A 27573-nucleotide genomic window follows, 5' to 3' on the forward strand; every position below is an offset into this window, starting at 1 on the left:
TAGAAGGCACCATATTAAGACTCATCTGAGCTTTCCAAGTGATTTATTGTTTCCAGCTACAGTGCCGTGTTCCCCCCAGTCTGTGTCACTGGGTCCCGCAGTGCTGAAGACACTACTTCACTGTCTGAGAAATGGCTTGGCACGGAATGGCTGCCTCAGTGACCCGTGCACAAACTGTGTGTCGGCCTTGTACACCAGCAGAGTTGCGGCATCGTTAGGATGCCGACAGTCGACTCAGCAGTAGGTGTCCCTGCTAACTCAGCACTGCTCGGTATGAGCCACAGGCGGCCAGCTGCGTGCTTCTTGCTGGCGTGGCTGAGACTGCAGCGACAACAAGCACCCAGGATGCAGCATCCGAATGTGTGGCCCTCGCCTCGGGATGCCTCTGTTGTGTGTTGGAAGCCAGGACGACAGCCTGCAGTAGTGCGCCATGGAGTGGCCCACTGATGGCTGGCTATGGACCCCGCGTTGGCCTCAAATGTTCGAATCAGCAACCCACCATGGACTGGAATGCTGGCGCCCCATCTGCTGCTGCGTGTAGCTGGTGGTGTGACATGCCCCACCATCCAGGAGAGCAGCCACATTTGAATGAATCTCGTTAGAAACCCGCTCCTATTTATATGCGGCTGTGCGCCTCTGTTTTGCCATACACGCCGTTTCACGTCATGTACTCATAACACGCTAGTATGGCCAGTGGTCCCCTTCTGCCTGTGATTTGCGACATACAAAACCGCTATGTATACTCTTTCAGCAATATGATGGCCCTGGGGCCTTTATTCTACTTCGCGACTGTTGGTATGTGTAGCTCACTGCAATCCGGCCCGCACCTGGCTGTAACTTGTGCTCAGAATATTGCACAAAACTAACTTTTCCCATCCTAAACGGTGGTGCCGCTACATATGGGTCCAATGGAGCTCATTCAAGGCACCGTAACGGCCATGGAGTATGATCACTGGTTGCAGCCCACGTAAACCCCTTCATGGCGATCATGTTTCCCGACGGCATTGACATTTTTCAACAAGATAATGTACCATGTCAAAAGGCCAGGAGTGTGATGGAGTGGTTCGAGGAACACATGGCGAGTTTCAATTTATATGCTGGCCTCCAACTCACCAGATCTAAACCCCATCAACCACATCTGGGATGTGATTGAACGTGGCGCCAGAGCTCATCTCCCATCTCCCACCAATTTACGGGTATTAATTGATTTTTGTGTGCAGACACGTTTCCAACTCCCTCCAGCGACCTTCCAGGGCCTCATTGCTTCCATGCCACAACGCGTCGCCGCTGTTATCCGTGCCAGAGGTGGACACACCGGCTACTAGGTAGGTGGTCGTAATGTTCTGGCTGATCAGTCAATAACGTTGAAAGTATTTGTTAACAACAGCGTCTTGCATATACGATACTTTAGGAAAATAAGCTTGATAAGCCTTTTCCAGCTGTCATTTTGCGTATCTGTCGTGTTGTGTGAAAGGTAATATTCCTCGTACGGGGGACTGAGATACGAAGATATCGCCGGTGTTACGCAGACCGCCTCGCCGTTGCTGCTATTAAATGGCACCGCTGTGAAAGCAGATCCTCCCATATTCCACACTTAGCGCTTCTCCCCTGTTGTCGCAATGGAAGGGTGCGCGCGTTATTTCCTTCACTCCCCACCACGCCGTAGCTGCTCTGCTCGCGAGTAAGATCGTGATGAGGAGCGAGCGCTCACGCTCAAAATCTGCGAATCGTTAAGCCCGGAAGTTGAGTGAGCCACCGGTGGAATCCGTTGGTGTGACAGTGTTAAACCTGTCCATCAAGCTGCGGTTTTCGAGCAATGTAAAGAATTTTCTGACGTACCCAAGTAATATTTTTCAATCTTTTGAATATGGCTGCACTGCAGCAGCGGTTACAGAACAGCAGGAATAAAGAACAGCCAACCAGCTGCAAAAAAGAGTGGTTTTCAAATAACCTTGACCACGATTTAAACGGATCTAGTCTTCTTCAGAAGGATAGACAAGCTTCACATTAGCTATTCACTCAGTAAAAGGTGTCTCCACATGACATTTATCGGCAATTGTCTGTACGTCCATATGTAAAATTAAGGCCATTAGAATCAAGGACTTGTCACACCAGTAAACACTGTCAATTAGAATAACATTTCATGCTAGTAGCTGTCCCTACTCGAGCGAATAGTAGCGGCTATGGTCAAGAATACCATCATAACGACCGGGAGAGCGGTGTGCTGACACAACGCCCCTCCTATCCGCATCCTCCTCTGAGGATGACACGGCGGTCAGATGGTCCCGGTAGGCCACTCGTGGCCTGAAGACGTAGTAGCTGCCCGCAGCTCGTGGTCCAGTGGCTAACGTTGCTGCCTCTGGATCACGGGGTCCCGGGTTCGATTTCCGACCGGGTTGGGGATTTTCTCCGCCTAGGGACTGGGTGCTTGTGTTGTCCTCATCATTTCACCATCATCATTCATGACATTGGCTAGACTGGACTGGGTAAAAAATTGGACTGCGTAAAAATTGGGACTTTTCTACGGGCGCTGATGATCGCGCAGTTGAGCGCCCCACAAACCAAACATCATCATCATCATGATGCTCGTAGCTACAAGTTGACACCGTTTGAAACCACCATTTTTTTGAAAGTGTTTGGCTGTCCTTTATTCATGCTGTTCCAAAGTAACTTTTAAAATTTATAAATGGCTCTAAGCACTATGGGACTTAACTGCTGAGGTCATCAGTCCCATAGAATTTGGAACTACTTAAACCTAACTAACCTAAGGACATCGAATAATTTAGGTTAAGTAGTGTATAAGGTTATGGACTGATGACCTTAGCAGTTAAGTCCCATAAGATTGCACACACCTAAGGACATCACTCATATCCCTGCTCAAGGCAGGATTCGAACCTGCAACCGCAGCGGTCGCGCGGTTCCAGACTGTAGCGCCTAGAAACGCTCGGCCTCTCCGGCCGGCTAAAATTTATAGTAGCCGAATTACCTTTTCTTTTTTTATAGATCTTCTTACTTTCTCTGTCGCATTAGAAAGAGTCTTCGAAGAGAAATAATGTAGTCTGAAAATGAATCGAATCATAACTTTTCTGTTCTGTGCATATTATCGTGACTATCATAACGAGTGCTCAAGATGTTGACCTTGAGCGTTGGTATGCCTTAAGGCAGGGCTTCACAACATAGGTGCTCGCGGAGCAAGCTGTGAGCAGCAAGGCGCGAGCACGGAGCAGCGCGAGCACACTACCCCCACTACCGGACCAGAGCGGAGAGTGGGGAGAGTCACGTGGGGCACACAACAGCTGCCGCCAGTCAATGTGAATCCGCGGCCACCTGCAGGGATATCACTGGCGAATTATTACTGTGACAAATGAAACAAATAAAGGAGAATGTACACGTGCTACATAATTTTATTAGCTTAGTGTATGCATCTACATTCGTATTAATTTGTGAACTGTTACACAATAAAAGGTGTCACTGAAGTGTGGGATTCTCGGTTAACTTGTAGTTTTTGCTCTTTACAATTGCGTCTATGTTCGGAGTAATTGTTCATGTGCATTGTAGGCGCAGCATGCAGTTTAAATTTCGATCAGACAATGCGTTTCTCAGGCGCGTTTTGTTACATTTCATTGCAGAGAACAGTTGTTCACAAACATACATGGAACCGAACATTGATATTATTGTAGCCACCAGTCTGTGCAAACGAGGAAATCTATCCTGAGGGAAGTGTCTGTAGAATTCCAAAATGTTTTTCTTGTTCTGAAATTTGTCTCTGTATTCTGTGTCACACTGCAGGTCAATAATTTCTAGTTGCAGCTCAGGACGAATCTCTTCAAAATATTCGCTGCATATGGAGAGGAGAACAGATCAAAATCACTGTCTAGTGCTATCAGATCTTGAAAGCGTTGATCAAATTCTTCCTTAGGGGCAACTAAACTATGTGAATAACGTTCACAGTCTTTGTGAACATATTGCATGGATGACAATTTAGGAAAATGAGCTAGATTTCCTGTTTCCAGCTGACTCACCCAAAGTGTCAATTTCATTTTAAAACCTCGTATTCGATCTATGAAATGAGTAATTAGCAGATCTTTACCTTGTAGTGAAATGTTCAAAGCATTCAGATGGCTAGTTAAATCTGCTAAGAACGCGATATCACATTTCCATGAAGGCTCTTTCAATTCAGGAACACACATGTTATTTATTTCCATTAACATATTTATCTCATCTAATAGACAAAAAAATCGATTTAATAATACGCCACGACTAAGCCAGCGGACCTCGCTGTAATAAGGCAGGCTACCATACTGGCTTTCTACATCCTCAAGAAAGCTTTTAAATTGCCTGTGTTGTAGCGCATGCTTCCTTATATAATTGGTTGTACGAACAACAACACTCATCGCATTTTTTAGAGTAATACTCTTTGCACATACGTTTTCCTGGTGGATCACACAGTGAACGCCCTTTAATTCATTCGGCACGGTCAGTTTTTACATTTTCTCCTTCAACAGCGCAACGAAACCTGATTTTTTCCCTGTCATCGCTGGTGCACCGTCTGTAGACACTGAAACTAAAGAATTCCACGACAATCCTATATTTTCAACACTTTCTGCAACACTGCTTAAAATATCACCTCCGGTTGTAGTGTTCTTCATGGCTACTACATCGAGGAGCTCCTCCCTCATCTGAAGATCTCTATTAACACCTCTAATAAACATGGCAAGCTGCGCTGTTCTAGTGATATCAACACTTTCGTCCATAACTAGAGAATACGCCATAAAATGTCTACAGATATTTGCAAGCTGGCTCCGGACGTCGTCTGCCATGTCCTGTATGCGACGTATAATGGTCATGTTCAACTTGAGATGGACACAAATTTTCCGCTGCAACTACAAAACATTCTTTTATTAAATCGCCATCAGTGAAGGGGCGCAGGGATTTTGCTAAAAGCAAAGCAATTTTGTAACTCACTCTGAGAGCTGCCTCAGTTGATTTTTCTTTGTCGTCCAGATCTTCTTCGGATAGCTTCCTTTTAAGTTTAATAACTTCCTGTGCAAGATCTGGTCCATCACATTTTCCACTTCCGTAGTCATAGACATTTAATGTCGCTGCAAATTAAGTTTCCTAAACGATTTCAGCGTTTTGTGACATACTAAACATTTTGCAACAACATCTTTTTCTCTAAATAGATACAATTCCTCCCCATGTGGGTTGAACTGCGAAAGCATGGTTGGGGTTACACAACGGCGACTTGACGTGATTCTTAACCAGCGAAGTGACTGATAGAGCTGATCGTAGTACTTTAAACGTTACACAGTCGGCGCGAATTCAATAGGCACGCTGCGGCCCTATTCAAACGTGCGCGCGCACTTCCCCTCCCTCCCTTCCCTCCCTACTCCGCGATCTTGCACCTGCTCGCGAGCACGTGCCTGAGCAGACGCGAGAACTCGCGCTCAAAACCGGCCAGTTGTTAAGCCCTGCCTTAAGGCGACTATGGACAGACAGTACTATCAGTTGAAATTTCGTCTAGACTTGTAACAGCACAGGCCAGTGTTTGCGTGCCTTCGGGAATCGTCAGTGTTTCTTTGTAGACAGGTGAAAGTCCACAGGTGTTAAGTCTGTTGTGCGTGTAGGCTGCTTTGTGTAGCCCAAGAGACCGATCCAACTATCTCCAGACGTTCTGCTTAGGTTTGCAATTGTGTATGTGAAATGAGTGGAACATCCATCGTATTGGTGCTTTGTGTGTTGTGTCGTGTCCAGTGGGGTTGCTTCGATAACTTCATCACCGTATGTGTTAGGAATTGTACACACAAATTTGTGGTTGTTTACTATTCCATGAATAAAACTGGGATTAATGGCACGATTGTTGAGAAGCTCGCAGCACACCTTGGTAGACTAATATCGTTGTTTATTTACTACCTTGAGGTAGTGCGTATTTTCAGCTCACCGGTAGTACATCTTGAGAAGACTGAGTTGCTGTGATTTGTACTGCCATGAAACTGTTCAGGGAGCGAAATGCAGAAAAGAAGAAATGCCTCTGATAGTGATATACTTACACAAAACTCTCGTATTGCTGATCCCATTCACGAACTCAACCAGCTTCGTACTAACACATGAACTGTTTATGACCGTTGCTAAGATGTTACATTTCTCCCACTTGCTGCTCTTCTTTATTGTATTCTATTCTTGACACCTACAGTTCTTTTTAAATTTTCTAAAATAAAGATTGCAAAGACAAACAGTGAGGGTTTGGTACAATCAGGATACGATTTAGCACTTAACATCTCCCACGAACTTCGAGATGCAGTAGTAACCGTCCCGTACAGCTCATACAATCAGGAAGTAGAGATTTAATCAATTAATTTAAAATCCGACAACAGGTTCTGACAGAAGAGGAAATTACCCAGTCCAGTGACTGGAATCACGGATGGATTGCATGCATATTGAGTGAGTTGAAAAACTTCGTTTGCAGATTTCCCCTGTTAAATCCATTTGCTAGAGATCCTAGACGCATCGATATGTTGCAAAAGTTTATGACCACTGGATGGTAAAGTCAGTATAAATCTGTGACACATACAAGAAATCACAAGATGGCATAGGCTGTTAAAATAAACGTCGTTTGGTTCAAATTTGTTTAATGGGCACGCTATCGCGGAAGAATACGTTCCTTTCTCAGCGCCCTTAAGTTGTCGCCACAATGGAATAACCAACGTGAACGATTGGAAGACGCTGTCGCCCAACAGTAGGGAACCAGCGGCAAAAATCAACGTAGCCTCTGTGGTATTGACGACGCGCGTACTTTTCTTATGTGCAAAATTTAGGACGAAAATAGCTTTCGCATGTTGTCTCACTACCAAGTAACATAGCTCGACGAAACTTCGACCGTACGTGGAAAGAACCGCTACAGCATAGTACAGGATAAAAATGAAAGAAATACATAATCAGACGAATAGAAACAACACTTTTATTCAAATACAATAATTACACCGAAGCCACAGCGTTACAAAAGGCGAGACATGTTTCTTAGTTTTAATCCTTATTCTATTACACGTATATACGTATATCTTCTACGAGTTTCATTAAACTCATTGGCACTGTCTTGTCGATTATAGTTTGAATGATATTCTTTTCTCAAATCGTATCAAAGGATTTTGACAAGTCAACGAAACACAGGTACGCTGGGTCATTAAACTCTATGGATTTCTCCACAATCTGTCTTAAAGTGAAAATAGCATCTATTGTGCTCCTGCAACACGCGAAGGCTTCACGGGTGAAATTATCCTAAATAAAGGAATTAAGCCCACTCCTGTGCAGCTTAATAATGGACCAGATCATTGATGATATAAGAAAGAATTTGGGCTATAAAACGGGAAACAAAGTGGTAAATATTGTATGTTATGTTGATGATGCCATACAGATAACAAACAGTGAGGATAATTTACATAAGTTATTTCACCAATTTAATAACACAGCCAATCAATATAACATGGAAATTTCATCTAAAAAAGCTAAGGGTATGGTAATATCAAAGGCACCTGAACAATGTAATCATGAGCTTTAATTATCTACGGACTGCTATCACCAACTATAAAGACTTAGCCATGGAAGTGAAAAATAAAGTGACAACGGGACTAAGGGTAGCCGGATTCCTGAAAAATACTGTATAGAGAAACAAAATTGTGACAACGGATTGGAAAATAAAAAAATATATATAACACAATGGTGCGTCCTGTTTTGACATTTGTAGCAGAAAGTAGAGCAGAAACGAAGAAGATAGGACAAAAGTTATCGTCTCTGGTAATGAAGTTATCAAGACAGATTCAAGGAGTAACCATAAATAGGCTAACAAAAGAACAAATCTGTCGATAAGGGAACAGTGTGGAATACAAAATGTAAATAGATGGATGAAGATAAGAAAAAGAAATTGGAAGGATCATTTGGAAGACTAGCTAGAATTTGTAATCGTGGGCGACAGCTAGGGAAGCGTCTATCTGGACAACCATCCAAGACAGGGGACAGCAGTTCGTCCAGCACATCAACGAAATGAGACAGATAAAGAGGGGCAAACCTAGTCAGAAAAAGAAGAGGAATAAGAATAAGATGATGATGATGATGATGAATACGATATTCCTTAGTAGGGTGTGTGATCAACATGGACGGCAGTGCATCCTCTGCAACATGCTCCCATACTGGCGACAAGATGTTCTTGTTGTATGGCGTTCCATTTCTCCCGCACATGCTCGATGAGATTTAGATCGGGGGCAACGGGCAGGTCAGTCCACTCGCCGAATATCCTATTTTTCCAACAGCTCCTCCACCTGCCGTGTTCGATGGAGTTTCGCATTGTCAGGCGTAAAAAGGACACGTATGGGGAGGATTACAGTGTCACAACAACGTTAAGCAGTGAGAGCAGCGTGCTCAAAGATTTGGAGGTCAATGTTAGCATGCAATATTATACCTCCCCACACCACAACACCTGGACCACATGAGGGTTCGTCCAGTGTGCAGCTTACGTCCTTCTGAACCTACTTGCTGCATCCGCACCTAGGTCTCCCTCTACAATTTTTATCTCCACATTTCCCCCCATTAGTAAACTGACCATTTATTGATGCCTCAGGATATGTCCTATCAAACGATCCCCTCTTTTAGTCAAATTGTGCCTTAAATATCTACTCTCCATTTCGATTGAGTACCTCCTCCGTAGTTAATAGATCTGCCCATCTCATTTTCAGCTTTCTTCTACTGCACCATATTTCAGAAGCTTCTGTTCTCTTCTTATCTGAAGGTATTACCGGTTTAAACATCCGTACGATTCTATACTATAGAGAAATACCTTCATAAACAACTTCTTAACATTTAAATTTATATTAGAAGCTAAGAAATTCTTCTCTTACAGTAACGGTTTTCTTGCTATTTCCAGTCTGCATTTTTATATCTACCCTACTTCGATTAGCAAAAGTTATTCTGCTGTCCAAATAGCTATATTCTTCTACTACTTTTAACCATTCAGTCTACAATCTAATTCCCTCAGCACAGTCTGAATTAATTCGATTAATTAAATTATCCTTGTTTTACTTTAGCTGGTGTTCATCTTCCAATCTCTGTTGAAGACACTGTCTATTCCGTTCAGCTGCTCTTCCAAGTCCTTTGCCATCTCTGACAGAATTACAGTGTCATCGACAAATCTCAAAGTTTTTATTTCATCTCCTTCAACTTTAATTCCCTTTCAAATTTGTCCTTGGTTTCCTGTAATGCTAGCTCAGTGTAATGATTGAATATAATTGTGTATAGGCTACAACCCTGTACTACTGGATCCATTTCGTGTCGTTCGAGTCTTTTAATTGTAGTCCGGTTTCTGTACAGGCTGTAAATGATCTATCACTCCCTGTATTTTATCTCTGACACGTTGAAAATTCCAAAGAATGTGTTATAGTTAACACTGTTGAAAGCTTTTTCTAAATCTACACATGCTATGAATGTAGGTTTGCCTTTCTTCAACCCATCTTGCACGATAAGAAGTAAAGTTAACATTGCGCCATGTGGTCCAACAGTTCTCCGTCACTCAAACTGACTTTTTCCGAGGTCGGCTTCTACGTTTTTCCATCCTTCTGAAAATAATTCACGTAAATATTTTGCAGCAATGACATAACGCAGTGATGGTTTGGCAGTATTCACACCTGTCAGTGCCTGATTTGTGAAACCTCTCCAAGTACACAGGTTGTTACTTAAACATGGCAGCCAGGCTTCTTTCTGTCATAGAGATGGGTTAGTGTTGTACTCCTTGTCAATGCTGATGTTGAATATACCAATTTGCGGGTTTTCAACTTGCTGCGGAAGTTATTCAGTATCTTAAGGACGTGTCACTTAAATTTTGTGATGTTAAGGGCAGTTTTCCCCCATTAAAACAGAAGACAGTTTCTGCACCGTCCGCTCACTGTGCCGAAGCTCAGGTGCTCCGATGCGGACTTCCCCGTGTTAACCCTCTCCTGCCTAAAGTATCTCTCTTGATGGTAAAAACTGTGTAGCAGCCTCCCGTCCTCCTGTGGAGGCTGTGGGGGAGGCCGATTTGAGCTTTCTTTCGGCCTCTTGTGGTGTCGCGTCACGGTCGGGAATGTCTCATCCGTTTCCGTCGTCGCCTCCCCAGATATCGTAGTCTGACAAACAGCGACGCCTCCCTGTATCTGTGTAGACCGCCACGAACGGCACTTCGGTTACGCAACCTTCCGAGCTTCTATCGTTGAATCTTGTACTGCAGGAGTCGCCCCAGGTTGATTCAGTCTTGTCGCCTGCTGCGCCTGTCTGTCATGCCAGATGATCCCCCTACTGAGCAGGTTACTCTTCGTGGTCCAGCGCTGACGGATGCAGATCTTGTGCTTGATCTTTCTACTCTTCCGGCTGCTCAGATGATTTTACCTCACAACTCCCGTACATAGCGTGTCCAACCGGATCACACTGTCTCTTGCAAGAAAGCGCTGTGTAAGGCGTCTCTCAGACTCGTCTATGGACTCAGAAATGGGTTGATGGTCGGAACGTGGCATAGATGGACTTTACTTTCGTCCGACTTTTTTATTGACTCAGGCGTTCGCCCTTGTTGCTTTGAATGTCAATCCCTCTGAGTATGAGTTACGTCTCGCTGCACTCCGTCAATTTATGATTTTAGTGTAGACATTATATTATTGCAGTAAGCATTGTTTACGACCGTTTCGCTCCCCGGGTTGCAGACCTTCTTTAATGTAGCGCCTGAACATTCGCCATTTACTGCTTTGTTTTATCGTGAAGAAGCCGTTCCCGTCACTGACGCTCAAGTTCTCTATTCTGCCCGCAGGACTACTTGTCGTACATTTGGCCTTACCCTTGTGCTTTAGACACCGTCTGGCACGAGTCAGTCACTGGCACCCTCAAATTTTCCAGAAAGGAGCTCCCTTGTAATTCTTCATGCTTTCCCGGCGATCTGTTGACATCTTGGATATTCGGGAATCCAGCCAGATGTTCGCGTCGTTCTCGCACGATATTTCAACAGCGTGCCTCGCTGTCTTCAGGTGCTACCTGAGAGTGGTCCTTGGGTCGATCGAGTCCAGTATTTATGCCTGGGAGGAGCTGGGCGTTCCCTAATCGGTCCGCGCCGAGTCGAGTGTTCCACCTGCGGTCCGCGCCCGGCAGACTCGGCTTCAACGGACCCCTCCAGTCGCGGATGTTCCTACTGCCGTCGGCGCCCGTTTTGGCCGTCCTCAACGGTTGTGGTTGTCATCTGAGGTGTGTCAGACCCGATATGAGATGTTGGGTGCTCTATCTCATGACTGTTACTATGATTTCCACTTCTGTTTCGCGCTGGGCGCTCCCTATTCGGTCCGCGCCGCGTCGTCTGTTCCGTCTGAGGTCCGCGCCCGCCAGACGCGGCTTCACCTTCACTTCACCTTCACTTGTCCATACGGGTCTGCCCTGACCCGTGTTGGGAGCAGGCTAAGCATACACTGCTATTCCTGCATAATCCTGTATCTGTGGAGTGGCTTCCTCACGGTACAAATTGGCCTGAGGGGTTTGCTGGGGTGGAGTTGTCCTCTCTCTGCCACGAGATATTAATCTCGTAGTAGGTCAGACCAACGCGTGGGTGGCCTGTGGTGAATAGGATGGCCCAAGTCCCTAATGAGCCTATTGTCGGACTGTACAGTCCGCTCATAGAAGAGCCGCGCCGATTGTTTAAATCGGTCGCGGAGGAAGGGGATGCCGGTTTGGCGGTGGAGCCGAGCGGTCGAATAGAGCCTCGGTAGGCGCAGAGCGAGCTTGAGCGCCCTGTTCTGCACCCTCTGCAGCTTGTTGATGTGAGTGTCGGCTGCATTATCCCACACCACGGCCGCATACTCCAGCACTGGACGAACCAGCGCCAGGTACAGCGTGATGCCGTGGTGGGGAGGCAAGGCAGACGACGGGTTGAGCAGAGGGTACAGAACGCGTAGGCGCCCTATTGCTCTGCTCCTGACGTCCTCGATGTGGGCTTTCCACGTTAGCTTCTGGTCAAGAAGGACTCCCAGGTAGCGGCCAGTTCTGCTCCACGGGACGGGGCTTCCCATGATGGTGACTGGCGGAAGATCTGGTGGCAGTGGTCTTCGTGTGAACACCACTGCCTGGCTCTTCGCCGCATTCATTTTCAGGCGCCACTTCGTCGACCACGCACCAAGGGCCTCACATCCACGCTGGAGCAGGCGGCGCATCTGGACTGCCTTCATACCCCGCACGAATAGCGCCGTGTCGTCGGCGTAGAGTGCCAACTTCACCGGCGCCACGCGCGGAGCGTCGGCCGTGAATAAGGAGTAGAGCAGGGGGCCGAGAACGGACCCCTGTGGCACTCCAGCACGGATGGGTCGGTGCGTGGATGTCCCCTCGTCCAGGCGGACGTGGAAAGTCCTGTCAGCCAGATGCGACCGGAGGAGGACCCCGTGCGACGTCGGGACCCCGTGCACAAAAAGTTTATACACGAGGCCGTCGTGCCACACGGAGTCGAATGCCCTGGAGACGTCGAGGAACACCGTCCAGACGCGGCTACATCGTCCCTCTCTGGTCGCCGGTGTTCCCTCCGCCGTTCGCGCCCGGCCTGGCCGTCTTCTGAAGTCGAGTTCATGATCTGGGGTGTGTCAGATCTGGTCTCTAATGTCCGACACCTTGTCTCACGGCTGTTCTCTCGGTCTCCACTTCTATTTCTTATAGAATCCCGGAGTGTCCTGCGTTGAGTTTTCACAAGCTCATGCGCTGGATTCCAGGCAGTGCTGATTTAATATCCCGAGTCACGGTTGATTAGATTGTCTGTGACCTTAATCTCAATGGCTTCTTTAATGACACTTTCCCAAAATCTTGAGGTCTGTGTCACAATCTTGGTGTCATTGTAATCCATTGAATGACCAAGTTCCAGACAATGCTCTGCTATGGATGGTTTGGTTGCCTGCCGGAGTCTGGTATTCTTTACACCTGATGTCCACAGTCCTGGTGGTCTGTCCAATGTATGACATCCCACACTGGCATGGTATGTTGTAAATACCTGGGTTTTGTAGCCCCAGGTAATCTTTTACATTCCCCAGCATAGCCCCAATTTTGGTGGGTGGGCAAAATATGCTCTTGATGTCATATTTATGGAGAATCCTGCTGATCTTGGCAGAGATAGGTCCGGCGTATGGCAGGTATGCCATCTTCTTTGCCTCTTCTGGTTCTTCTTCTGGATCCTTTGGCCGGTTGGCAGGTTGAAGTGCCTTCTGGATATCTCTAGAGGAGTACCCATTCCTGCTGAACACTGATTGTAAGTGTTCTATTTCTGTGGCCAGACTATCAGGATCTGGCAGAGTTTGTGCACTGTGCACCAGTGTTTTGAGCACTCTATTCTTTTGTGCCAGATGGTGGCAACTGCTGGCTTGTAGGTATAAGTCAGTGTGCATAGGTTTGCGGTACACACTGTGGCCAAATGTGCCGTCTGCCTTTCTCTTCACCAGAACATCCAAGAACGGAAGTAGTCCAACCTTCTCCATTTCCGTTGTGAAGAGTTCAGATGTAGCAGGAACTCATCTAACTTCTCTCTACCATGGGGCCAGATGACAAAGGTATCATCCACATAACTAAAAAAGCACTTGGGTTGATATGTGGTTGAAGAGAGTGCCTCCTCTTCAAACCTTTCCATAAATAGGATGGCCACCACTGATGATAGAGGGCTGCCCATCGCCATCCCTTCTCTTTGTTCGTAAAACTGACCCCCATATAGGAAGTACGTCGAAGTTATTACATGCCTGAATAGGTCAAGGAGAGCCCCATCGAACTTCTCTCCAATAAGCTCAAGTGACTCCTTCAATGGTACCCATGTGAAGAGAGACACCACATCGAAACTAACCATGATGTCTGTGTCTGTCATGTGTTCCTGGAGCAGTCGTTGCAGGAAATCCTCTGAGTTCCGGATGTGATGTGCACATTTACCCACATGTGGTGTCAACATCATCTTCAGGTATTTCGCAGTAGGGTAAGTTGCTGCGCCAATATTGCTGACAATAGGTCGCAGTGGAACCCCATCGTTGTGAATCTTGGGGAGTCCATAAAGTCTATGGGACGCAGCTTCTTGATGATTTGTTCAAGCAGGCCCGTCTCCTTCAACAGATCCCTGGTCTTTTTGTCCACTTTATCTGTAGGGTCGCTTGCTATTGAGCTGTATGCAGGATCCTCCAGAAGTTGTTGGACCGTTGTGTCATATTCTGTTTTCTTTAGGATTACTATGGAGTTCCCCTTGTCTACGGGCAACACCACAATGCTTCCAGAAGAGATTTTCACTCTGTAGCAGAGTGTGCGCTGATATGAAACTTCCTGGCAGATTAAAACTGTGTGCCCGACCGAGACTCGAACTCGGGACCTTTGCCTTACGCGGGCAAGTGCTCTACCAACTGAGCTACCGAAGCACGACTCACGTCCGGCCCTCACAGCTTTACTTCTGCCAGTATCTCGTCTCCTACCTTCCAAACTTTACAGAAGCTCTCCTGCGAACCTTGCAGAACTAGCACTCCTGAAAGAAAGGATATAGCGGAGACATGGCTTAGCCACAGCCTGGGAGATGTTTCCAGAATGAGATTTTCACTCTGCAGCGGAGTGTGCGCTGATATGAAACTTCCTGGCAGATTAAAACTGTGTGCCGGACCGAGACTCGAACTCGGGACCTTTGCCTTTACCACAATGCTGTCATCCTCCCGGAGCCGCCTCAGTGCCACCCCTTCATCACCAGAAATGTTGGATTTGGGTGGCTTGGTCTTGGTGAGCGCCCTGCAGGTCTCTCTTCGGATCTCTTCGGCCACACACGAAGGTAGTGTGTTGGCCACTTGCTCAACTGCACTGATGAAGGCTGTGACAGGCACGTTTCTAGGGGTCACTGCGAAATTGAGGCCCTTGCTAAGTACTTTTAAGGTGGTCTCATCGAGCTGCTTGTCACTTAGATTGACCACCATGTGTGTGTCCCCAGTCTGTTGCACCTTGTTGTTGAGGCCTTCACAGTGGCTAGTTGGCGTGCCATTGACTTCTTGCTGGTGCATTCTGCTAGAGTCCAGGAGGCACCGTCAACCTGGTCCCATTCTTGAATGGTCAAAGAAGCTGCTATAGTTAGGTGAAGATACAGCAACTCCCTGGACGTATCATCCAGTCGGTGGCGCATGTCGCGCACTTTCTCTCTAACCAGAGCGAGACTAGCTCGGTGTTTGATCCTGTTTGCCACTCTCGAGTTAAAATGATGCTTGATCCTGGCGAAAACTGGAACTATCTCCCCCTCTCAGCATGTCAGCAGGAAACTGAGAGAGCATAGCATCCTCCCTTTCCTTTGTCGAAGCTTGTCCAGCTTCTTGATGTTATGGTACATCTCCTCCCCGTAGAGTCTTCTGATGTAATTCTTCGTGCTTTCCCGGCGATCTATTGACATCTTGGATATTCGGGAATCCAGCCAGATGTTCGCGTCGTTCTCGCATGATATTTCAACAGCGTGCCTCCCTGTCTTCTTCAGGTGCTACCTGAGAGTGGTCCTTGGGTCGATCGCCTGGGAGGACCTGGGCGTTCCCTAATCGGTCCGCGCCGAGTCGAGTGTTCCATCTGTGGTTCACGCCCGGCAGACTCGGCTTCAACGGACCCCTCCAGTCGCGGATGTTCCGACTGCCGTCGGCGCCCGTTTTGGCCGTCCTCAACGGTTGTGGTTGTCATCTGAGGTGTGTCAGACCCGATATGAGATGTTGGGTACTCTATCTCATGACTGTTACTATGATTTCCACTTCTGTTTCGCGCTGGGCGCTCCCTAATCGGTCCGCGCCGCGTCGTGTGTTCCGTCTGAGGTCCGCGCCCGCCAGACGCGGCTACATTGTCCCTCTCTGGTCGCCGGTGTTCCCTCCGCCGTCCGCGCCCGGCCTGGCCTTCTGAAGTCGAGTTCATGATCTGGGGTGTGTCACACGCGCCACGAGCCACGCTCGGAAGCAACTTGTCGTGTTCCTGTACCTGTTGGTTGTGCAGTGCTTTCTTCAGGAATAAAACACTGCGCACCTAGGAACCGATAGTGAGGGATTTTGCGAGTCAGGGCCCCCTTCGCATGGGACAAGCCCGCGCTCGCAGAGGCCAAGGCTAGCTTTGCTTTCTCTATGTACAAATCTCTTCACCTTTATTGGCACTATGTCTGACACGCGAAAGGCGCCCCGCTCGTCCGAGGCTTCGAAGAAGAAGCAAGAACTCGACGCGAAGAGACACTGACTTGCATCACACTGGCAATGCAAAGTCCAACCAAGCCGAGCAAGATCCAAATGAAAGCTTGAAGCTTCTTAGCGACTTTATGCCAACGACTATCATGTGTTCTACACCAACAGAAGAACTTCCTGGACCTGCCAAGAGGAAAAAGACGGACGAGACAACCCCGAACTCGTCAGCTAGCGAAAACCGACACAAGAAGTCCCGCCCCATCGCCGATGAGGAGGGATTCATTCCAGCCACTCGGACTGCTCCTGCCCGAAAGATTACGAGTGCTGCTCCTATATCAACAAACAACTCTTTCGCGGCTATGGACGCCGAACCAACCGACCAAAGTGACACCTTGACCACCACGGCCCAGACTTCTACAAAAGCACAGAAACGTCCTCCTATCATCATTGAATTCAAGGAGGCGTATAAAATACTATTGCAAACTATTAAGGGCCTTCTTAGTAACCCTTTCCAATTCAGATCAGCTGGTAAAGACCTCAATAAGCTTCAAACCGCAACTACTACAGATTTTATGAAAGTCACAGAGGAAATCTCAAAAAAGCAATGGCGATTTTATACCTACTCGCCTGAAAAGCCCACCAAAAAAGTCATTCGAGGGTTTCCCTTCAGTTTCTCGTGCGATGATCTGAGGGAAGAACTGGAAGCCATCGGAATTGTCCCCAGGTCAATCTCCAGAGTACAATCGCCTAGAACTCATAAAAACACCCCCCTCTTTATGGTAGTACTCACCAACACACCAGATAATCGAAAATTACTGACAATGAAGATCATAGTCAACACAGACGTCACAATTGAGGAACCTCGGGGCAAACGTGGCCCCACCATCTGTTATCGATGCCAAGGCATTGGCCATGTAGCCAGACACTGTGCAATGCCCTTCAAGTGTGTGAAGTGCGGCCAAGAACACACTTCCAAAGATTGCCCTAAGGACAAAGACACTCCTCCCACATGTGTCCGTTGCAACAAAGTTCATCCTGCTAGCTACCTTGGCTGTGAAGTCATTAAAGCTTATAGAACTAGACAAAAGGCAATCACTCACCAGGGTCTCACTTATGCTGCTATTGCAGCTGCCAGGAGAAATACAAATGTAGCAACAACCAACACCAATAATGCTTCAACCTCTAAGGCCAATGCCTCCACTGCAGGCATACAGAGAATCAACCTGCACCACCATAGGCGTACTCAGTTTACTCCCCATCGCCCAGCTCCACCTCCGGACTGCCAACAACTCAGGGACAATACAACACTTCCCGCCAAGAGTTTAATCTGACCTCAGTCATGCAAGTCATGACTAAAGCTATCACTGATGCCCTTGAGGCTATCATGGCTAGCATTCCGCAACAGATTTCTACTGCAGTTCAAGTTGCCCTACAGGCTATTCCAAAGCCAACCTCCACCACCCAATATGGCAGCTAGATTTGGGCTGACTGTGTGCACATGGAACGCCAATGTAATTCGCAATCAAGTAGGAGAGTTCCGTCAATTCCTCCAAGATGAAAGAATCGACGTGTGCCTGGTCACCGAGACACACTTGAAACCCGACATCCAAGTACGAGTCGCCAACTACAGCTGTTTCCGGACGGACCGGCCGACTGCTGGTGGAGGGACAGCAGTATATGTAAGAAACTCCTTGATGCATCACCTACTGCCACTTCCAGCATTAGCCACAGTAGAAACCACATCAGTTGCAGTCCAGACATCAAGAGGCCACATACAATTCATTGCAGTGCACAGGAGTACCTCAGGGCAGTGTTCTGGGACCACTGTTATACATCTTGTATACATCCGACCTACCATCGACGGCCAGAACACATCTATCGTTATACACCGTTGATACAGCCATTTACTCCCGAAGTATGAATGCGGCACACCTCCAGGCAAGACTGCAACAAGCATGTAATAAGCTGAGTGAATGGGCAACGAAATGGCGACTGTCTTTCAACGGCACAAAGACGCAGGCAATAGCAATTTGTAGAAGACCACTTCCACCTAACATCCATCCCATTGAGATAAGGGGCACCCCAGTCACGTGGTTAAAAACAGCAAAATATTTGGGTGTGACCCTTGATAGGCGATTGATATGGCAACCTCATATAGAAGACATTCGAGAGAAAGCCAGGAGAAGAATGGTACAGCTCTACCCATTATTAAATCCAGCGTCAACACTACCATCAAGACTGTGGGTGATATTGTACCTTACACTGGTGCGACCAATCTTAGACTACGCTGCTGTTGTGTGGGGCAATGCTGCTCCAACCCACATACAACGGCTACAAAGAATTCAGAATCGTGCTCTGAAAAGAGCACTCCATCTGCCATACCGGTTCCCAACGAATGAACTTCACCAACTCGCAGGGGTACCCTATTTGAAAGACCGATTCAGAACCACTGCAAAAACTTTCTATGAAAACACGCAACAGTCAGACAACGAACTTGTACGACAACTTGGACACAGGGTGCACTACCTGGCCTCCACCAGATGGCCCGATGACCTACGTGAATAACAAGACTACACATCTTGTGTATATATTTTTATATAATTTTAATTTTAATAATTTTAGTAATTTTAACAATTTTAATAATTTTACCTTTAATTTTAATTTTAGTTATTTTAATTTTTAAAATTTATTTTATTTTAATAATATTTTAATCTTACTTTATTGTATTTATCATTTATTTATTTATAATTATTATCTTATCAAAGGTGAATGAATGAGTGTGAGAATGTGTTAACTGGAATATGTATGTGTGAGTACAATGTATATATTGTGTGAATGTGTGACCGAATGGAAAAAAAAATTAAACAAAAAAGGGAAAAAAATAAAAAACAATAAGTGTATATATATATATATATATATATATATATATATATATATATATAACAGAAAAACAAAAATAAATTATACCACACAGCTAATATATTTTTAAATCATTTAAAAGCAGAAAAAAATATGACAACCAAAAAGCTATTGTTTTAATGTCAATTTTATTATTGAAGGCGTAGCTGCATGGCTTGAACTTCCATTCTCAGACTGGGCAATCCTTGATGCCCCAATATATTCTGCAGCGTGGGGTGTGTCAGATCAGGTCTCTAATGTCCGACACCTTGTCTCACGGCTGTTCTCTCGGTCTCCACTTCTATTTCTTGTAGAATCCCGAAGTGTCTGTCCTGCGTTGAGTTTTCACAAGCTCAAGCGCTGGATTCCAGGCAGTGCTGACTTGGTATCCCGAGTCACGGTTGATTAGATTGTCCTTAACCTCAATGGCTTCTTTAATGACACTGTCCCCTTGTCTCACGTGTAAGCATCCTGGAAACCTACTGTAGATGGTGACTTCAACTGCACGTTGTGTCCCATTGACTAGTCACCTCATTTTTATTTTTATCGTGATCTCCATGAATTTGTTCGTACGATGCGTTTGGGGGATGTTTGGGAACATACATTTCCAACGTTGGTGAAGTTCACGTTTTTTACAGCGACGCCTAACAGCAGACTTGACAGATTTTATGCATCCGATATTTTGTGCCGTCAGATTCTTGCAGTCGACGTAATTCCTGCGCCAGTCACTGATTACTGTGCTGTTGCAGCGACTATCAACCTCGACCGACAACCCAGTAAATATTGTCATGCCCAATGGATGCTCAACGTTTCGCATCTTGCGGAAGAGTCCATTGACGCCGTGATTGATGCTGGGTGGGAGTTTTGCCTACGCTCGCTGGAGCGTTACCGATCCGTATTAGGATGGTGCTCTGAGTATTCAAAGCTGCGGATCCGGAAAACGCTGATATGTTATTATGCTGCAAGAGCGAGAGTCTTTCGGAATGGATATGAGTTTTTCAAAAATGGGTTAAAAACTGCCTACCACCGTGGTATAAATGGTCTGAAGATGGTCACATTCCGACCGAAATCGGTAACCGCTGAAAATAAATATTTGATTGCGGTCTAGATTGTTTTTAATCCATTTTCAAAGTACTTTTAGCCAGACTGCTGTTTTTTGACGAGAAATGTTCTCGAAAATTACGTATGTGTTTTATTATTCCGTGATTCGTGAACTATATGCACGAGCAGATGATCCCTCTCTGAGGATTGGTGACGTTCGGCGTATTACTGCTGAGCTGCTGCTGATTAAGAAGCAACAGATGGAAGGGTTGAGGGTGAAGTCTTAGTCACATTCTCTCGCTGAAAAGGAACTGACATCCTTGTCTCACCTGCTTCGCCATCATACTCGTCGGCGACGATCTTTTATTATTTCGGTTACGATAGCCGTCAATTGATTACTCAAGCTGAGGTGACTCACGCTATACATCAATACTATGCACAGTTGTAAGCAACGGGTGACACTTCCAATGCCAATGCCATTTTTGTGACCCTCAGTGAGATCATTATGGCTCACCACAATGTTGAGTTTTTACCGGATTTTCAGGAGGATGAAGTGTTTGATTTCAATTCTAATTCCCCCTACCGTAAATCCCCTGTTCCGGCCTTCCGAAGGAATTTTTTTTTTTTTTGCATTTTTTGCATCTCTTGGATTCTACTTTTACTTCCATTTTAAACGAGATTTTGTGGCGAGAGCTGTGCCTGTGAGCTTCAGGATGAGGAGAATTGTTCTCGTTCCGAAGCATCAAGGCCGTTTAATAGCGGCTGACTTTCATCCCGTCACGCTACTCGGTTCTGACTACAAAACTGTTGCACGGGTTATGAACAGTAGATTGTTCTTACTGCTTCGTTTTGCGATTCGTAAACATCAATATATTCTCCATGGCCGGCACTGGAATATAGGGATGTGGTTTCGGTGGCGGCCCTTACATCTATTCACTGTGCTTATACCTTCTTAAATTTTTCTAAGGCATTTGACACGTTAGCCACTCGTATATCGATCGCATGTTGGAGATCGATGGCTTCATCGCTACTGCCGATGTTGTTCTTTCTAAGTTGTACAAGAGCACTGCAGCGTCTGCTGACGCCTCTGGTTGTTATCCATGGGGGAGTGTCTTTCAAAAAATGGTTCAAATGGCTCTGAGCACTATGGGACTTAACATCTATGGTCATCAGTCCCCTAGAACTTAGAACTACTTAAACCTAACTAACCTAAGGACAGCACACAACACCCAGCCATCACGAGGCAGAGAAAATCCCTGACCCCGCCGGGAATCGAACCCGGGAACCCGGGCGTGGGAAGCGAGAACGCTACCGCACGACCACGAGATGCGGGCTGGAGTGTCTTTGTTTGTCCTTTCTCTTTCTCTCGGTAAGTTGCTGATTGACTCTCGGGAGGGCGGGGGGGGGGGGGGGGAGGATATTTTGTACAATGCATATTATATCACACAGGTCTTTCCTCTTACCAGAATGGTAGCAATGAAACTACAACACCTATTTTGCCGATTTATATGGAAGGGTCATTTACCCGTTGGAGTTTACGGGCGCTCAACGACGAGGTTGTCAGCGCATGTACCCGTATTTAAACTACATCACGAGATTCCAACGAAGCCGTGCACGGAAGAGGCTTGACTCTCTCTCACATATCACACGCAAGTACATATGACACTGATTGTTACGCGTGAACTGCATACTATCACATGTCGTACAGCCGGTGAGTCCCGCTTCGCCGCCGGCCGCTGGTGGCCGAGCGGTTCTGGCGCTACAGTCTGGAACCGCGCGACCGCTACGGTCGCAGGTTCGAATCCTGCCTCGGGCATGGATGTGTGTGTTGTCCTTAGGTTAGTTAGGTTTAAGTAGTTCTATGTTCTAGGGGACTTATGACCTCAGCAGTTGAGTCCCATAGTGCTCAGAGCCATTTGACCCATTTGAACCCGCTTCGCCTGTTTACGTCGCATTCATTTCAAATTGCGTCACGTTCGAGAATTTTATATTGCTGTAAGGCATCTGAGGGATGCCATCTTGAGGCAGCGAGTGGTCGCGACACAATTCCTGCTTGCCCGCGGATACGCGGTGGTCTGCTCCAACCCCGTTCAACTATTATCACCTCGTGTTCGTTTGACTGTTGTATGGACCAACATCAGTTTCCCGATTCACGCGATGGAAGTGACTTGCTCTTGGCACAGAATCACTAATAAAATGAACGTCTACACCGAGTTGGACTCAGTGACACGGCTACATGTTGTCGATGTGGTTCCTTGGACACTTTGCCCCATAGATTACGGTAAGTGGTCGCCTGGCGCACCGGCTCTGCCTGTAGTATCAACTTGCTTTCCTCACCAGGACTTCTGCCACTACCTCCACTACAGGCATTATCCTGTGCCCGGATTGCTCCATCTTTCCGAAGTCTAACTCCGTGATGTTGGTTAATTTTTCATTTCCTACATTTTGTGGTTGCTGGTGTGTGTGTGTGTGTGTGTGTGTGTGTGTGTGCGTGCGTGTGTGTGTGTGCGTGTGTGTGTGGGTGTAGGTGTGTGTGTGTGTGTGTGTGTGTGTGTGTGTGTGTGAGTGTGTGTGTAGGGGGACGGGATGACTCTTTGATGTTTCAGCAGCACATACTTGCCGCATACTGGGACGCCTCGCAATTGCCCAGATATCGGGACAATTTTGCTGACATGCTAAATCCCACGTATACCAGATGGGTGTTGCTTAAGGTGGATCGGAATATATGATAGTAACTTTTTCCGTTTCCGTCTTTGGAAATCTACAATGTATTTCGCCCATTGTGTTCTGTTGTATAAAACATAATAACTATTTGGTTAGCGTTGAGGCAATGGATCGCTGGATTCAGCCGTGAACATATTATTTGGCATATATGGCGTTTGAGGGACAGTGTGATATACTCGTATATGCAGAGTGATGCACAGTAGACAGCGACGTTAATCATTTTGTCTTTTTTTTATTTTACTTTTTATTTTACTTTTTATTTTAGTTTGGTATTCCAGCTCCCTTCCTTTCTCTTTTTTTAATGAGAACTCATACTTAAGAAACATATATATACGGTAATGTCTCTAGCTGGCAAGGAATCGAAAGGTTGTAATTAAAAAAAAGAAAAAGTAAGCGGGCCGGAATACCCAAGTATATGCCAATGGTCTTATACAAAAAAAAAAAAAAAAAAAAAAGGCGAAATGGTTAACATCGCTGCCTAATGTGCATCACACTGCATATGTATCACACTACCCTCAAACGCCATTTATGCGAAACAGTACATATTGGTACTATTGTTTCGAATATATGGCGTTTGAAGGATAATGTGATGAAGGGATACATGTATCTGCATGGTCTTTTGTTGGTCCCTTCATCACTCCATCGATCAAACGCCATATTTACGAAACATATCTACTTCTATGTCCTTACATTTGTTCTCTAGCCATCCCTGCTTCGAAATTTTCCACTTCCTGTCAGTCTCATTTTTGGGACGTCTGTATTCCTTTTCGCCTACGTCATTTACTGCATTTTCGTATTTTCTCCATTCATCAGTTAAATTCAGTATCTCTTCTGTTACCCAAGGATTTCTACTAGCCCTCGTCTTTTTACCTACTTGATCCTCTGCTGCCTTCAAATATTTCATAACTCAAAGCTACCCATTCTTCTTCTATCCTTCCCCTGTTCTTGTCAATCGTTCCCTAATGCTCTCTCTGAAACTCTCTACAAGCTCTGGTTCTTTCAGTTTATCCAGGTCCCATCTTCTTAAATTCTAAGCAAAGAAGGGAAAGCAGGAAGTTAGAAAGAGTGTATAGAGTGTCTATATGAGGGCGATGTACTTGAGGACAATATTATGGAAATGGAAGAGGACGTAGATGAAGATGAAATGGGATGAGAGACATGATGCTGCATGAAGAATCTGACAGATCACTGAAAGACCAAGTCGAAACAAGGCCCCTTAGACATTCCATTAGCACTACTAATACCCCCGGGTGAGGCAGCCATGACGAAACTCTTCCATTTGGTGGGCAAGATGTATGAAACAGGCGAAATACTCTCAGACTTAAAGAAGAGTATGATAATTCCAAACCCAAGGAAAGTAGGTGTTGACAGGTGTGAAAATTACCGTACTATGAGTTTAATAAGTCACGGTTGCAAAATACTACCTCGAATCCTTTACAGACGAATGGAGAAACTGGCAGAAGATGACCTCGGGGAAGATCAGTTTGGATTCCGTAGAAATATTGGAACACGCGAGGCAACTCGCACCCTACCACTTATTTCAGAAGATAGGTTAAGGAAAGGCAAACCTACGTTTCTAGTATTTGTAGACACAGATAAAGCTTTTGACCATGTTGACTGGAATAATCTCTTTCAAAATGTGAAGGTCGCAGGGGTAAAATACAGAGAGCGACAGCCTATTTACAACTTGTACAGAAACCAAATGGCAGTTACAGGAGTCGAGAGGCACGAAAGGGAAGCAGTGGTTGAGAAGGGAGTGAGACAGGGTTGTAATCTATCCCCGATGTTATTCAATCTGTATATTGAGCAAGCAGCAAAGGAAACAAAAACAAAATGCGGAACAGGAATTAAAATCCACAGGGAAGAAATAAAAGCTTTGAGGTTTGCCGACGACATTGTAATTCTGTCAGAGACAGCAAAGGACCTGGAAGAGCAGTTGAACGGAATGGACAGTGGGTCTTGAAAGGAGGACATAAGGTGAAATCAACAAAAGCAATACGAGAGTAATGGAATGTAGTCGAATTAAATCAGGTGATGATGACAGAATTAGATTAGGAGATGAAACACTTAAAGTAGTTGGTAAGTTCTGATGCTCGAAGTGTAAAGGATATAAAATGTAGTTTGGCTATGCCAACGATAGCGTTTCTGAAGAAGAGAAATTTGCTAACGTCGACTATAGATTTGTCAGGAAGGCCTTTCTGGAACTATTTGTGTGGAATGTAGCTATGTATGGAGGTGAAACATGAACGATAAATAGTTTAAGCAATTAGAGAATAGAAGCTTTCGAAACGTGGTGCTACAGAAGAATGCTGAAGCTTAGATGGATGTACTGCATATAATTGAGGAGAAGAGGAATTTGTGGCACACTTCGACTAGAAGAAGGGATCAGTTGGTAGGACATGTTCTGAGGCATCAAGGGATCACTAATTTAGTATTGGAGGGAAGCGTGGAGGGTAAAAATCGTAGAGGGAGACCAAGAGATGAATACGCTAAGTGGATTCAGAAGGATGTAGGTTGCAGTAGTTACTCGGAGATGAAGAGGCTTGCACAGAATAGAGTAGCATGGAAGCTGCCAGTAGTCCTATTAAAAAAAAATTAAAAAGACAAAGACGCGTGTAACAGTTCGGGGCGGTTTGGTGACATGGTGATGCTTGTTCCACGATTATACTGTACTCGTATCTCGTACTTCGTTGTAGACAGCAGTCGGTCAGTCGGAACATACCTACATTCTAATCAGGGAGCTGTGTTTACGTTTCAGCCTAAACTACCTTACCCAGAAATGTGGTTGGGTTTTACCGTCTACATTTCCTCCCAATACAGGTAATAATGTAACTTTCTCACGCCACATTCTCATGAGCTACTGAATCAGTATCCAATGTGTTCCAGAAAACGCCATAGAATGACTTGTGGAAAGTACGCGCGGATGCAAAAAGCATCGGGTTTCTTTGGTGGAATTAAGTGTTGGAGTGTGATCGAAAATAAGAGGACAGCAAATATCTACTCATAAACATCACAGTAAAACTGAAAATGGGTCAAGTAAGACTCGCTCACTATAGAAGTGCAAGCACATACAGACAGCTATTGCTTGCTAAAGCGATTATTATGAAGGAACGAAAGGCGCTCTCATTAATGTACCCAAGGGCTTAACTGCTAAGGCGTCGGCGTAACGAAGGGCTTACTTGCTTCCGGGCGAATTAAGAAGCCAGCGCTCGCCTTAAGCCGCCAAACAGGAATACCCCTAGCTCCTGGCTGCTTGCTCAGGGAATTCCACGTCTCAATCCAGTGTTCCACCCCACGGCTACTAGCGAAATTTATAGTGTGCCCGGTATATGGACATAATGCAGATGTCTTCCATAAAACAAGGCTGCTTAAAGTTTAGCGCGCCTTTATACACTGACAGTAAAAAATGGCGACACCAAGAAGGAGCAATGCGAAATAAACGGAAAATTGGTAGGCGCGTTTCTACATCTGAAAGACGTCTATTGGGATTTCGCGGCAGTCGAATAAGAGTGTTACCAGTAGCTCCACTATGGGGATGCAAATGAGGTTTGCTTTAAATACACGCTGTAGCGGTCGTCGGTGTTAGTTTGAGATTGGGCGTTGTGAGTTGGTGTCAGTCAAGAATGCATTTAAGGCGACAAAGACGCCATTATTAACACCTTTATGAGTTTGAAAGACGACGTTAAGAGGGCTACGAGAATCTGGGTGTTCCTTCTGCGATACTGCAGAAAGACGTGGCATGAACGTAGCAACTATACCAGGTGTACCGGTATGAAATGAGCGTTAAGATACAAATGTGTCAATAGGGAACAATTGTTGTTAACGAGCCTTAAGTTTTTTTTGTTTGTTTGGTATGACACCTGTCAAAGATATTTAGTATACATCAAGTCATGGAACAAACAACATCATTTGTTTTCATCGTGTTAACAATGTCGAATTTTGTACCAGAAAGTGATGATTTGCGGAAAGCATTAATTTTTTGTTTTCATTTGAAAAAAAGTGCTGCAGAGTCGCATCGACTGCTTGTCGAGGCATATGATGATCATGCTCTGTCAGAAGCAACATGCAAAAGACGGTTCAGAAATAATGATTTTGATGTAAGAAATGAACAACGTGGAAGACCACCAAAACAGTTCGAAGACACCGAATTGTCGGCAATATTGGATGAAGATGATACTTTGAGTCAGAAGCAAATGGCAGCAATGCTAAATGTTGCACAACAAACAATTTCTGACCGTTTAAAAGCTATGAGAAAGATCCAAAAGTGAGGAAAATGGGTGCCACATGATTTGAATGAAAGACAGATGGAAAACCGAAAAACCATTTGTCAAATTTTGCTTCAAAGACATGAAAGAAAATTAATTTTGCATCGAATTGTTACTGCCGATGAAAAATGTATTTATTTCAAGAATCCTAAACGGGAAAAATCATGGGTTAATCCGGGACAACCATCAACATCGACTGCAAAACCAGATCGATTCGACAAGAAGACAATGCTCTGTGTTTGGTGGGACCAGAAAGGTGTGGTGTATCATGAGCTTCTAAAACCCGGTGAAACTGTGAATACTAATCGCTTACAGACAACGAATGATCAATTTGAACTATGCATTGATCGAAAGAAGACCAGAATGGGCCAGAAGACATGGCAAAGTAATTTTTTCACACGACAATGCACCTGCACACAAAGCAAAACTGGTTCAGGATACAATCAAAATACTTGGCTGGGAGCTGC

General features: G+C 45.5%; 1 protein-coding gene and 1 non-coding gene across 2 annotated transcripts in view; both read right to left on the reverse strand.

Annotated features, from left to right (window-relative positions):
- Positions 1–27573, reverse strand: part of LOC126242682 (thyrotropin receptor-like) — a 706981-nt gene that overhangs the window by 667615 nt on the left and 11793 nt on the right. The window lies entirely within an intron of this gene.
- Trnat-cgu (transfer RNA threonine (anticodon CGU)) lies at positions 14344–14418 on the reverse strand. Its single transcript has one exon. It is a non-coding gene; the product is annotated as a tRNA-Thr (tRNA).

This window comes from Schistocerca nitens, chromosome 1 (assembly GCF_023898315.1).
Source record: "Schistocerca nitens isolate TAMUIC-IGC-003100 chromosome 1, iqSchNite1.1, whole genome shotgun sequence".
Lineage (NCBI taxonomy): Eukaryota > Metazoa > Arthropoda > Insecta > Orthoptera > Acrididae > Schistocerca > Schistocerca nitens.